The sequence below is a fragment of the Oryzias melastigma genome, linkage group LG5 (genome assembly GCF_002922805.2).
Source record: "Oryzias melastigma strain HK-1 linkage group LG5, ASM292280v2, whole genome shotgun sequence".
NCBI classification, from domain to species: domain Eukaryota; kingdom Metazoa; phylum Chordata; class Actinopteri; order Beloniformes; family Adrianichthyidae; genus Oryzias; species Oryzias melastigma.
In genome coordinates this window covers 10,316,266-10,326,147 of record NC_050516.1, presented here as the reverse complement: position 1 = coordinate 10,326,147, position 9,882 = coordinate 10,316,266, and positions in this window count along the sequence as shown.

The window sequence follows — 9,882 nt, the reverse complement described above, 5'->3', positions numbered from 1 at the left end:
AAGCATGATCAAAAGTGTTTTTGATGAGTATGGATCAGTAACGCACATTCTGTGGGTGGTGGGAGGTGAGACGGAGATTCTCTGTATTTGCGGATTCTTCATCTCCGGTCCCTAACCCCTGCGAATAACGGGGGGAATACTGTATTTATGATTTCTAAATCTTTGTCACTAATGAGAGTACCATATTTTCTGGACTATGAGTCGCTCCGGAGTATAAGTCACAGGAGCCAAAAAATGCATAATGAAGAAGAAAAAAATACATATAAGTCGCTCCGGAGGATAAGTCGCATTTTTAAGAGAAAAGTTCAACATAAAATAAAATAAAAAATAATAATGTCCTGATGTAAATAAGAAAAACATCATAATATCTGTGAGGAGAATGATTAGATTCTCAGCCATGTTTGTTTTGAACAAAACTTCTTCTTATGCGTTTCTGTCAGGAGACGGCAGCAAATACTGATACACAAACCTGCAGTGCCCTCTATTGTTTGTTAGTGGAAAATACCGCTAAAAAGGCAACCGGTTGTTAGGGGAGAAAATAACGCAGGTATGAGGCTATTGATGTCTAAAAAAATCACAGATAAGTCGCTCCTGAGTATAAGTCGTTCTCCTGGCCAATCTATGAAAAAAAACAAGAATTATAGTCCGGAAAATATGGTAATAGTGACGCAAAATTTCCCGGGGGTGGGGGGGCTCCCCTTGTTCCTCCCTAGCTCTGCCCATGTAGCAGACCCTTGCACTAATAAGCCATTTATCCGAATTTCCATCTAAATTCATGATCCAAATTCTGTGATCTCACCTCAAAGCCTCAGAATGCCAAATTCTCACAGTAATTTGTAGAAGATGAGTTCTGAGTGGGAATGATACAAACAGCGAACCTGTTCTGACCTGAATGCAGAAAGGAAAAGGGGGGAAAAAAAGTGCCCCGCGCTGATAAGGGTTGTGAGTCCTTGAGGAACACAATGAGATCTGCATCTTCTGTAAACACAGTTCACACAGAACATTTTAACTCTCTGAGTATCAATGTGTGGCGAATAACTGACCCTTTCTCTGTGGTCTTGTGGAACGCAGACAACAAATTAAAATCATCTGCTTCAGAGCTTTTCAGTAAATCAAAGCTTTTATGGGACCGAGGCAATTTTTAAATATAAAGGTTATCACAAAATTTACTGTATTTGAACTTACTTTTTTGATTTACTGTAACTTTCCAACTTGAAAACACGATAATTCCAGTAGATTCTGAAGGAGAAAAGTGGCACAAGCTTAAGGTGTTAAGGGGTTAACACCAAATGATCTTTTCCCGTAATTATATTACACAAGTTGTTTTCTTTTATTGTTCTTTCCCATTTCTTTTTAATATCCATTATTTTTAACTTAATTTTGTTACTTACTGCTGACTACGGTTTTGTATTTTCTTAGATTTAATGTGTTTTTTTCCAGTAAGAGAAGATCTTCAGCTAAGCAGAGGTGCTTTACAAAGCACAATATGTCAACTTGGATGAGTCATTGTTGAAGAAACACCAATAAAAGAGTCAAGGGAACCCAGCTTGTGTCCAAGGCTGCTGGCTGTTGCACTTCTCAGGCCTCAGTCCGTCTGAGCGGCAAGCTGAGCCGCCTCCTGCAGGATGGGGGAGCTTCCTGAGAGGTCACGGTTGTTCCAGCCAGACCAAACACTGGCTAATTGCTTTGTTGTTTGTCGGGTCAGTGCCTGTTTTTGTGTTGGACTTTTCCTTTGTTTGGCATTCCCAAGCATATTACCTGAGACTTGTGCCTAAAAGATGGAGAGGACAGCGAGCGGAAATTTGAAGAATGGACCACAGAAGGGGAGGGGAGGGGGTCAAGAGCTGAAAGTATGAATGCAGCGGTTGCAAGATGGATGTCGTGCCTCAGGCGTGAAAGGGGGGCCCTGACTTTCTTAGTCTCCCAAACTAAAAATAGCAGGAGTCGGAACGTGCCTTTGGGACCCAAGGGGAGAGGCCTTGAGGGACGGAGCAGCAGGATCCGGAGAAAGCGGTGAGAGACAAACAGCTGGGGGGCAAACATGCTGCATGCAGCTGTACTCTGTCTTTCAAGCCTTTTACGTTGTGGGACTTCTTTTTCACACACACAAAAAAAAGCAAGATGGGTCCATGACAGCCTGAAAGAATGAAAGAATGTGCAACATGAGGCAAGGGAACAGCTGTATGAAGCAAGGCAAAAAAAAGGAGGGTGGGGGCAGTTGATTCACAGAGAAGGGGGTGAGGGACAGCCACAGAAAAGATGGCCAAACAGGGGATGGGTGTGTGTCAGCTTCTCCGAGTCGGGGCGGTGGGCTTCTCGGGAAACAACAGATTTATCGGTTTAAGTGGAGCTTAATCAAATCCAGAACTTTCTGGCTGCGACTGGAACCCCAGCAGATGTTTAACTCAGCTGTTGCAGAACTGATTCACTCTTGGGTCATTGCGCCTTCTATGAAGTGGGCTCTCTGTGATAAAACAGCCTTGGGAACAGCCTAGAAATGCTGAATGAACAATCTCAGTTCAAGGACGAGAATCTGCTGTTCATTTCACAACATGTGCACTGCAATCCATTTGATATTTGCTAAGATTTAAACCTTGTTTTATAGATGTATTAAGATATTGAATTGTTTTAACTTCTCTTTGCTCCATAACTTCCCACACTGAACTTAAAATCAGCACAGTCGAGATTTTGGGCAAGACACTGAACCCCAAATTGGTTGGCACCAGTGTTCGGCAGTGGAGCCACCATCAGTGTGTGAATAAGTCTGTGACTATAAAGCGCTTTGGGCTTTCGACTAAGGTAGAAAGAGCTATAAAAGTATGCAGCATTTACCATCCGTAGCCGCTCCTACGTAGCTTTCCGCTCCATGGTCTGAATAAGATGCCAACGTCTCCTTTGATAGATGATGATGAACACAAGTGCCGTGGCAGAAATTGAGTGTATTTGCCATTGACGTATTTTATTTTACTGGACAAAACTAGGTATTGACATCACCCATTGATAATGTCTTCTCTCAGGCAAAACCATAGACTGTTTCTACAGGATCTGGACATAGTAATTCATAGGAAATGCCTTGTCTCCAGACCTCACGAAATCAGATCAGAGCCTTCACCGTCACTTCCTGATACGTCTACCGCCATATTGCAACCATCTGGCACCTCTCGAGAGCGATTAGTCCGAGTCGGTCTGCTTTTACTGAGGCATCTGATTGGTCAGTTTATCACTTGAATGACTTGCGATAAAGAAAAAAATATATTTTACAAAATGAGTATTAGAAAGACGGTGTTAAGAAGAAGCTACATGAGCAAGAATGGTTATTCTGAAAAATAGATTGAGAAATAACTATTTCTCAATAGAAGTCTACGGGATTTTGACCTTCTTGGAACCAGAAGGTACTTCCTATTTGGAACACGAGAGGGTTGATATGTACAACGAATACACAGTCAATGGTATCTCCTGTAAATGAAAGTATTGTTCACATCCTGTCAGGGAAATTCACCTCGACACTAGAGAGAAAAAGAACTCAGTAAAATGACCAAACCAACAAGCAAAGTTACTTATGCATAAGGAAGGAACAAGTATGATGGGAAGATTGTGCCATCATCCTTTTCCTTAAAGAACTGATCCTTGCCTTGCTTCTTTTATTGGAAAGCACAAGTGGGAGGTTACAACATTCAAACAAAGAAGCAAAGTCAAATGTTCATTGGAGGTTCAACAAAGAAGCACAGTCAAACAGTTGATGGGAGGTGTCATGAAAGATAACATTTACATTCGATCAGCATCCTGCCCTCCTGCTGGGGACAGTGTATGGTAAACCCTTTCATCCTAGCGTAAGGAAGGAAGCAGGACAGGACACTTAACATCTGTTCCTAAAAGGTGAAGAACTTCTCTGTAAGCTACTGTTTGGATTAACATTTTAAAATAGATTTATACAATGATAAGAATAAAACATTTTTTCACACATCCATCGCCATGTTTTTGAATGACTTATCACATTAGTTGGTTGTTTTTTTTGTTTGTTTTTTTTGGCATACTTATGATTTAGTGGAAACTGAGAAATTGTGTTTTTTTTATACATTTCTAGAATTTTGATGAAGTTTTGCACATATGTGTAAAGGAAAAGCAGCTAGTAAGAGCAAAAATCTAGAAATGAGAGATAATTATTAAAATGAGTCAATAATTATTTTTGCTTTCATACTCTTAAAAATAGAAACTTCATATAAGACACAAAAAACTCAAATTGCACTGTAGTCCTTAGATCAATTGTTGTTTTATGTCAGCACATACCATCAGTAGTCGCCACAGTGAATCAGTGAATAGATTAAGTTATTGTGCCCCTGAGAAGCGAACCCTGATTTCCTGCATGCCAGTCCTTCAGCCAAATTAAGGATGTTCTCTTAAAGTTCAATAAACATTAGACTGGCATTCATTGTCATTATTTTACAAAAAAATCAGATTTATGTTCTAAGAATAAGTGCTATTATATATTTTATGATGATTTATTAATAAGGGCAAACTTGTACTAAGATCATACCACTACTCACAAAAATTAAAGGAACATTTTTTTTTATTGGGCCTGGCATGAATTGAATTAAACATGTCTGACAGTTTTCTTGTTGGTTAATCAGCTGAGGGCCTCGTTTATCAATTTCAGCTGTATTGGTGTTCATGGAATTAACAACAGGTGCACTTCAGTGGCAACAATTAGAAAACCCTCCAAACAGGACTGGTGTTACATGTGGAGGTCATTTCAAGTTTCTCCCTCTTGATCTTTTTTGGCTGGTTTTCCACTCGTGCTGATTTTGGCTTGATAATTATCTCTACTGGCAGTATGAGGAGATTCCTTAACCCTACAGAAGTTGCACAGGTTGTCCAACTTCTCCAGGATGGCACATCCACACGTGCTGCAGCAAGAAGGTTTAATGTGTCTCCCAGCACAATCTCCAGAACATGGAGGAGATTTCAGGAGACTGGTGGTTATTCTGGGAGAGCTGGACAGGGCCGTAGAAGGTCCTCAACCCCTCAGCAGGACCCATACCTGCTCCTTTGTGCAAGGCGGAACAGGCTGAGCACTGCTCGTGCCCTACAGAATGACCTCCAGAGGGCCACTGGTGTGAATGTCTCTACCCAAACAATCAGGAACAGACTTCATGAAGGTGGCCTGAGGGCCCCACGTCCTGTAGTGGGTCCTGTGCTCACTGTCCAGCACCGTGGAGCTCCACTGGCATTTGCTCAAGAACACCAGAATTGGCAAGTCCGCCACTGGAGCCCTGTACTTTTCACAGACGAGAGCAGGTTCACCCTGAGCACCTGTGATAGACATGAAAGAGTCTGGAGAAGACAAGGAGAACGTTATGCTGCCTGCAACGTGGTTCAACATGACAGGTTTGGTGGTGGGTCAGTGATGGTCTGGGGAGGCATATCCATGGAGGGACGCACAGACCTCTACTGCCTAGGAAATGGTGCTCTGACTGCCATAAGGTATCCAGATGAAATCCTTGAACCCATTGTCAGACCCTACGCTGGTGCAGTAGGTCCTGGTTTCCTCCTAATGCACGACAATGCCCGGCCTCACGTGTCAAGAGTATGCAGGCAGTACCTGGAGGATGAAGGAATTGAAACAATTGAATGGCCTTCACCATCCCCTGACTTAAACCCAATAGAACATCTCTGGGACATTATGTTTGGGTCCATTAGGCGCCGCCAGGTTGCTCCTCAGACTGTACAACAGCTCAGGGATGCCCTCACACAGATCTGGGAGGAAATGCCACAAGACACCATCCGTCGTCTCATTAGGAGCATGCCGCCACGTTGTCAAGCATACAAGCTGGTGGGGGCCACACAAGATACTGAAAAGCATTTTGAGATGCAGAAATTAAGTTTTGGAAAAAATGAACTAGCCTGTCAATCTTCATTTCACTCTGATTTGATGGTGTCTACACAATTGAGCCTCTGTAGGCTGAAAACTTTTATTTCCATTAAAAGACTTGGCATTGTTTTGTTCCTAAGACACTGCCCTGTCGTTATTTGTATAGATATCCAACTTCATATTGAGATCTGATGTATCTAATGTGTTTCTTTAAAGTGCTCCTTTAATTTTTGTGAGCAGTATATTTTCACTTTTCTCAGGTTTTCTTCAAAAATTAGTCATTTCCACTTATTACACAGGAGATTTTGTCACTGTAATAAAAAAAAAAACTACAATTAGTTACACAAAAACTTAGAAAATACAAACTATTTGCTTTGAACTTGTAAAAAAAATACTGTATGCTGTATGGCATTCCATCCATCCATCCATTTTCTTGACCGCTTCGTCCCTTTCGGGGTCGCGGGGTGCCGGAGCCTATCCCGGCTACTGACGGGCGAAGGCGGGGTACACCCTGGACAGGTCGCCAGTCTGTCTCAGGGCCTCAATCACACACACAATCACTCACACATCCACTCCTAGGGGCAATTTAGAGTCACCAATTAACCTATGAAGCATGTTTTTGGATGGTGGGAGGAAGCCGGAGTCCCCGGTGAAAACCCACGCATGCACGGGGAGAACATGCAAACTCCACACAGAAAGGTCCCAGTCGGGATTTGAACCGGGGCCTTCTCGCTGTGAGGCGAGAGCGCTAACCACTGCGCCACCGTGCAGCCCTGTATGGCATTCCATTTGAGACAATTTTACTTGTTTCTAGTGATTTCATGTCTGCTCTTTGAGCTGTCTCAGATACTGCTCTGTCAACATACACCTGGATCGCCTGCATTTTTTTCTCCTTTGTTTAGAGAATTCTTGCCTCTGAGGCTTCTCTTCTTGTGAAATCCCCTCCGCATGAAGATACCGCCACCATCGCGGTTGTAAATGACACTCTTCTCAGCTTCAAAAGAGTCGATGTCGGTGAATTGGTGCGCGTGCTTGAGATGAAGGTTGCTCAGGGGCCACATGTCACAATGCACCTGTGTACTGACGGAAATGCAGCTCCCCCCCAAACCACAATGTGCACAAATACACACTGGCCACCTGTAGTGTCTCTTATAGGGCTTGTAACACTTGAGTTGTGTTGAAACCATTCTCACTGCAACCGTGTCACTCATCGCCTCATCAGATCATCGGTTATTCAACTATCAATTTCCTCAACGTAAAGTAACTTAATAAGTAATAATTTACTTAAATACTTTTCGTCTTTTGTGTCTTTAATACTGTTTTGGTGAGGACGTTTTTCCTCAAACCTCCTGCACCTGCTTAAGTGTAGATAAAGTCTGCCTGGTCTGCCTCTCTTAAGACCATTTCAATTAAAACAACCTTTTTTTAAAAAAATTCTTGACCTTTCTCTTTTTTTCCCTTTCAAAAGACTTTATAAATTGGGGGCTTTTCCGGGATAAATTGAGTTTTCGTGTCTGGAATAAGTTAAATTTTATAATTTAGTTAAATGTTTAGCTCTGTTTCTCCGCGAGACCCTGATTCAAATCCCGGCTAAGTCTGGTCTTCTCTGTGTGGATATTTGCATATGAATCCGCTAATTTTCACCGGTACTCTGGTTTACTCTAATAGTCTAATCATGCTTCAAAAGTTGATCGGTATATCTAATAAATCAAGTGAGCACGGATGTCACTGATGACAAAGCAAAAAAAAACTTTAACATACTGTAACTTTTCAACATGATCAACGTAAGGAGAAAAGCGGCTCAACGAGCCGCTTTTCTCCTTCAGAATCTACTGGAATTACGTTGATCGTGTTAATGGTTGAAAACACTGGAGCTTCGGTGTTAAAAGGCAAAATAGCCTTTTGTTTGTCCACAAACTAGCACATTGTTCTGAAGAAACATGGCTGATTCTGACTATACAATAGCTCAGATATTAGTAAGAAAAACTGCAGACCCTTTATCTCCTCAGTCCTCAAATGTATTAGTTACAACCTAATGGTGTTATGGTAAGAAATCGGGCATAACGAAATGAAAATCAATAGGAAAATGAAGAAAGTGAAAACAATTATTGACTCAAAACCAAGTTGATGCTGAGAACCTTTTTTCTCATCGTTCTGTCTTTTTCTAGAAACTTGGTGTTGTTTTTTTTTCTCACCTCAGTCTCATCTGAGTTCGTTATTTCTGTCTGAATGTAGGGCAATGTGCCCACAGCATGACAAAAAAGATGACAGTTGTACCCCTGTCTCCAGCTGTGATCAGAAACGGTGTGGCTTTACAGAGAAGAGGCTGCAGAGGCACGAGTAATCATCACTGTAAAATCAACCAAACTCAAAAGCTAAAGGAATAAGCTGATAGTGACGTCAGTAAGGACAAGAGACCCTCTGAAGAAGACTAAAGGTTGTAACATGTTAAGAGTTAAAGACGCTTCTGAGAGTAAATATTGTCAACATAAATGACTAAATACTTTTTTATTCTGCATCTTAGTGTCGTGGTGCCTGTTCAGCAATTATGTACAGCCATTAATAGAAACTGATGCACTTTTGTGCATTAGTATTTAAAGTGGATCAAATTAGTTTTTTTAACAAGAAAAATTTAAATGCAAATATTCTATTCCAACCTATATAAAACAACATTTAGATAACACATTCCAAGTTATATTAAAAAAATATTTAAGCTGTTCGATTTAAGAAAGCATCATTTTTGAACCACAAAGAGAAGGAGAATGGGGAAAAAAGTATAAAAGAAATGTGTTAAATGACCTCCTTAAATGATCTGCTAAAAACGTGATAGTGTGAATGGCAGCAGATGCAGAAGATGATCTTATTAAACATGACAGCAGCTGGTGAAAGGCCTGCTTTTGCTTTCTAACACTAAGTGGAAAAGTGCTTAACAGGAAACTTCTGGTTTTCTTTAATGTAAAGTTTTGTAAAAAATCAACTTTTCACATTATAATTCAGTTAAACTAATTAAATCTGACTTCATAAACTAACTTTTTATTTAATTATCTTATTTTTTTAACCGATTTTAAGACTTTTCTCTGAAAATATATTATTTCAGAAACTATTCAATTCGATTCACAACAGCCTGGATCGATTCAATTCGGATTTTTTTTTTATTCTTTTAATTCTTTTATGCAATTCAGTTTTGACTCTACACATTTATACACATTTGTTTAGACAAACATTAATAATCTATTTAATTTGAATATATTTATATTAATCTGATCCAGTTCACATACTGTCAAATGTATCAGTAAATAATGAGATTGTTAATATCATACAGTGTTACATGGATTCTCTAAAGGAGAAGTTCTAACTAAAATGTTCAGATCATTAACATTGGAAACATTGTTCTGCTTCTCCTGGAGGACGTTTCAGTTTGGACACTGGGTGGCGATTGCGCTATAGAAGTACTCCTTATTCCAGAAGAAGAAGAAAGAATGAGCAAAAAAACATTTTTTAGACCACAAATGGTTTTGGAAAGTTCATACCTGTGAGTAGATTAAAATGTTAATTTAGTCAGCACTGTAAGTTTAGGATGACCGAGCGTTAGCATTAGCCGTCCTATGGGAAATTCCATTAAACTTAAGCTAGCGCCAGTTGTGTGTGCTAAATCGATTTATATTTTGTATGAATCGATTGACCTTTTAAGCCTAAATCATTTCAAATCGATTAATCAATTTTAATTTACCCGACCCTAGTTTTGAGGTTCAAAGTTCGTTGTTTATTTAAAAAAATGATTTTTGAAATTTTTGAAAAATATTTATGTAGCCCTAAACTCAAAAATACAAATGCAGGCCTATAGTATAAAACCTGAAAGAGTGAAAAACTTTAGATTCAGGCCAAAGACAGATGTAACCAACCCTTCTTCTTTTAACATCATCATATTTAGTGCACAAGGCTAAATATACAAAAATATGCCACACAGAAATTTTTGTGTAACAGTTACAACACATGCACACTCAAGTGACCTG